This window comes from Malaclemys terrapin, chromosome 7, assembly GCF_027887155.1.
Source record: "Malaclemys terrapin pileata isolate rMalTer1 chromosome 7, rMalTer1.hap1, whole genome shotgun sequence".
NCBI classification, from domain to species: Eukaryota; Metazoa; Chordata; order Testudines; family Emydidae; genus Malaclemys; species Malaclemys terrapin.
Window position 1 is genome coordinate 61,639,360 of NC_071511.1, and position 5,414 is coordinate 61,644,773.

Here is a 5,414-nt window from a genome sequence, read left to right on the forward strand (position 1 = left end):
ATGCCTGGTCCCCTCCCCTCTATAGAGGGGGGCGGCGATGCGGGGCGAGGGGGAGGGGAGTAGCCAGCGATGATTTATTGCCCGTGGCATGTTATTACATCCTTCCTCTGCTCCCATTGCTGGAACCCGACCAGACAGCGAGTCGCTCGCAGCCTGAGTCCAGCGAGGCCGGGCTCGGAGCTAGCTGCGGAGCCCGGGGACCCGAGAGGGTAGCCAGCTGCAGAATCGACGCCTCGTTGCCCGGGGAGGCTGCAGGAAAAGGGGGTGGGCAGGCTTAGGGGACAGACCATGAACCCCCAATGCACTTATCGAGCGAGGGGGGAGGGATTAGAGCCTCTCACCCCCGAGCCTGCAAGGAGGGGTTGGCCGAACCCGGGTAAAGCAGGCAATTAAGATTAAAGCGGCACCCACTAAACTGGGCGGGCTGCCCACGGCCACGTGGGATGTGGATCGCTTCTGGGTACCCCAGCCACACTGATCCGGAACCCACTTGGCGCTGGGCCGGAGTCTGCTGTGGGGTAAATCTCCTGGTTGCCATGCATCGACACTGGGGTAACCCACTGCCCCCTTCCCTCCAGCGCATTGACACCGGTCAGTCTGACAGCTGCAGCAGGCCCTCAATGTCTTGGCATCGGGGATGCTTTTCCTTGCGTCTAAACACCGTACCCTCGTGAGCTGAGCCCAGCTCTACATCTTCAGGCCCATCTCTGCTCCTTTGTCTTGCAGATGCCGCTGGGTTAGCCGGCAACTCCCCTGAAAAGGCCCCATAGCCTTGCAGAGCCGGCCGGGCTAATGGGGCCACTTACCATGGGCCATTACAGCATTGTCAAGTGTAATTGACTTGAGCTTGTCTTCACTGTCTCTGATCCAAGCCCACAGGGGCCTGTTTGTTGCCATTCAATCCTTTAAATAAACATTGTGGCTTTGAGTCAAACTCAGGGGCTGCGTTCTAGAGGCGCCCGCATGGGAGGCTAGGGGAGGGGGGCAAGCCAGTTTATAATGGCAATGCTGGGCTGGCAGGGGTGGGCAATGAAGGTGTTGATCAGGGTGATACAGGAGGGGGCTTACACCCAAGCGGGAATACCGAGATAGCTAATTTCTCTAGCTCCAGGCTCCTTTTCTTTACCTGCCCAAAGATCATGGCACTATTAGACACCTTTGAGCTGTTAATAAGGGCTGAAGGGTACCAACTCCCCTACCAATGCAGTGGGCAGGTCTGCCCCCAGGGCCACACCCACACTCCCCTGAAGTCAATGGAAAGACCCCACCAGTGCTCAGCACAATGGGGCCCTGGATCTGGAGACCAATGAGATGAGACAGATAGATGGATCCATCGATCTATTCCATACCCACCATTCTATCTATCTAATCTCCCAGCATTGTGGTATCTGAGCAGTAGTATAATCCAAATTAACTACTCTTATTATATTTTCAAAAGGACCTATGAGATTTTTGGAGCCCAAGTCCCATTGAAAGCCAACACAATTTAGGCTCCTAAGTCAATTAGATCTTTTGGAAATTATAATAAATTTGCATCCTATGGAAATTTGTACAGCTTTTTTTTAAAAAAGAAGTTGTCTTCATTTTTCCTTTACTACCCACACAGAAAACAACAATGAAACAACATAACAACAACGATTTCACTCCTCACTAATGTTCGAGTGGTAAGTACAGTAAGAATGCTGAACAGTACCGCATTCTGCACAGTAAACAAAAGAAAAGAAACGTGTCAACCCCTAGTGAAGCTGCTTAGGGCAGAAGTGGACACAAATATGCATGGAAATAACTACATCGGTTTTACTTCACAGCTCTTGTTATTTCTCTGTGAGGACACTTATTTCTGAATAACAGAATCCTATTTCAGTTTTGAATATTGACATCAGCAGAAGGAAAATAGGACCCTTCGATTGTAAACTCTATGGGCTAGTGTGGGACTGCCTTTGTGTTCTGGGTTTGTACAGCACCCAGCACCATGGGGTACTGGGCCAAGACTGGGGTTCCTGGGTGCTACCATAATCATTAGCATCTGAAATTAGAGTGTCCAGACATAGACTTGCACCAGAGGAATGAAGGTGTAAATTAAAACTGATGCAGTTTCTGTTGATATCTCCTTTGTATGCAGACCAGCCCTTAGCACATCATCTAGAGATAGTCAAATGTCATTCACCATGAGAAAATTAATGCAATAAAAGTCTATCACACAAGAGAAAAAGAAATCATCTAAACAGCAGCTCCTGGGAGAGTGACTAAGAACCAAGTATGGAGAACAAGTTATATATATATAAAACTCTGCACTACTGCACCTCACATAACACTAAATTGGCTCTTTCTTTCTGTCTCCTCGGTCCAAGCCTACTCTAATGTCAATCATCCCTCAGCTGGCTACTCTGGTATGAGCACACTGGCTCCCTCGTGTGAGAAACTGGCTGAGGTGCATCCTTCAGTCCAGACCTCGAGCATCGCCCGGCCGCAGTGCAGGGAAAGTCCCAGCACATCAGCGGATGTGCTGCTCTGAGCATGTGAAGATGGATGGGTTATTTCTTTAGATACAAGAGCAATGATTTAACCGTGCCCTATACTCGGAGCTGGTCACTGGGACAGAACCATTTGCCACCAGAGAATGCAGTGCCATCGAAAGGCTTCAGGGAATTATGTTGGCGTCATTGACATTTCATTTAAGAGAAAACCAGGGGAAAAAACCAACTTTCTGAAAATGTCAAAAGGTCCCGTGTCACCATGTTCAGAATGAAACATTTCCATTGTACAGTCTGAATTAACTTTTCCTTTTGGAATTGTTTATTGTGCATAATAATGGCATCGAAAATGTAAAGTAAAAAAAAATCAAAACAGAATGTTTCATAACATTTTTGTCTCAATAAATGTTTTGATCAAAACCAAACTATATTTTTTAAATTTTCCTTCCTGGGGACTTCTGAAAGTTGCGTGTTACCTTTCAGTTCAGGACCCAGCCAAATTGCAACATCTCATTTTGAGATCTTTCCCCGTATGGAACTTCTATCCTCTGCACAGATCTAAACCAACCTGCAATTAGAAGAAGATGGTTAGAAGAATTTTTTAAAGCTTTAATAGACAGAAAAGGAGTATTCTATAAATACCATAAAGATGTAATCTACAGAAAACTATGTTTTTATCTACTGTGTTGAACGAACTACCTTGCAAGTACTTCCTTGTAATAACAGTAGGACAGAAAAGTCAGCAAGAAGGAAACTGCATTTTGCCAAAATGTAAATGTTTTCTTAGAGTAGCTAAACAAGAAAAGTAGATTTTACTCAGATAAAAAACTGTTAAACAGAAGTTAAGGTTGAGATTTAAAAACATCACAGGGGTGTTTAATCACTCCCAAACTCTAGTATTACAAACCTAGGAAATTTAGAGTTATAGATAATCTTAAAAAAAAAAATCTAAATTAACTGACAGTAGGTGTTACATTTCTTTAAAAAGCTGATTCTTAATTCGTTTTAATTCCCAACTAAGTAATCTATTCTGTACTCAAAACGTGTGGTTATTCTGGGGATGATAAAATGTATTTTTCAAATAGAACAGAATGGTTCAATCCCTACTTTAAATGCAAAACTCAACATAGCTATAAAACTGCAATTGGATCTTCCACTGTGTTTTGGAGATTTTAATTTTTTTTCAGCGCACTGGCAAAGCAAGGCTGAAGGGTGAGAGGTGAAAATTGACTCACTCCTAGTTTCTAACAAAATTTAAGACAGCCTACCTTTTATAGTGGATAATATAGTCATTGTTATATTATGATCAGTATTTCTGACAAATATGGTTATATGCTGTAGTTTTTGTCATAGAATAATATTTGGATCACATTAATTTTTACATATAATGGATTTATTCAACATGAACAAAAAATCTGTTTTGTGGATCTTTAGATGATAAGACTGCCATCATCTAAACCTTAAACATTTTATTATGTAAAGTTTTTTTTTAAAATACTCCATAGATTTTGCCTAAATGAAGCAAAACCAGAAACCTGCATATCTCCATTAATTATGTGAGGTAAGAATTTTTAAAAAGTTCTTTTCTCAGACTGGGAAAATTTTAGCCCTGATTTCATTTTGTTTTAATTAATTCAGTAATAGTTCCCAATATTTCATGGCTTTATTATCCATGTGCTAATGTCAGGGACATGTACTGAGCTGTTAAAATTGACAAATAAAAACTATGTTAAACTACTGCTATTAAATGTCAATCTTAATTCCAATGTAGAGTAAAATACATTGCAGGAAAATTATAATTATCCCCAAACTAAGTGTTATAATCCCAGGAAATTCAGAGTTAATGTTAATAAAATTTAAGAAATCCAAACATGCTGTGGGGTGGAAATGCACCATTAAGGCATACAGACAACCTTAACTCTACCCTGTAGTGACACCATAAAATAATCAGACCATTATGATTAAAGCATTTTTAAGTATCTGTTTCCAGGTTAGATTAAAGTGATTTTTAAAGATGTTATTTTCCCCTCTCTAGTGACATCACTATAGGACGGAGTTAAGGTTGTTTGCATGCCTCAACTGTATCTTTCCATCTCTTATGATGCCGCCATGTGAAAGAAATGAAAAACTCCTTTCTCTTTAAAAATCAGATTAATCTAAACTGGGACCCCACACTAACATATTATAATCATAATTAGGTAAGTATTGACTGGCATCATTACAGGGCAAAGTTTAGGTTGTTTAGGTGCCTCATCTGTGCATTTCCATACCTTGACATGTTTGGATTCCTTCGAAGTTTGACTTTGACCCTGAATTTCTTTGATTTATAATGTTTGTTTTGGATATAATTACAACATCCCTGTAATGTTTTTTACCCTTAGGGTACTGACACATACTATCATACTTAAATCCATCTTAATGCATTTTTTCTAAGAATTGTATATTCATTGTTGTTATTATCTACATAACACACAAGTCTATACATTTTAAAGCCAAAAGAAATGGACAGGTCCTGCCCTGGAGAACTGAGCAACATACTGACAAATGGGAAAACAACCCAAAATATGTTTTAATTATTATTGGGCTAAATTTCCTCCCCAATCTCCTTTCTTTATATTTTTTTTTTACTTAAAAACTGTAAAACAACCCCCAAGCCTTCTTCTTTATTACCGTGTCTGGCTTTCTACCTAAGGCCTTTGGAAAAGGTAGCAAGCCCAATATTCAATATTACGTATTTGTCATTAAAGCAATACACCCTAACAAAAACATGTTTTTTTATTTGCCTCCTTTACGCTGTGCAAAACAAACGGGTTTCAGATGCTGTTCCAAAAAGTCTGTTCCCATTGCAGCTAAATAGATTCCTGTTTTCACGTATATATCGAGATTCCTTAGAGGGGGCAGGGCAAGAGATCAACCAGAGGTCAAGTGCATAACTGTTTG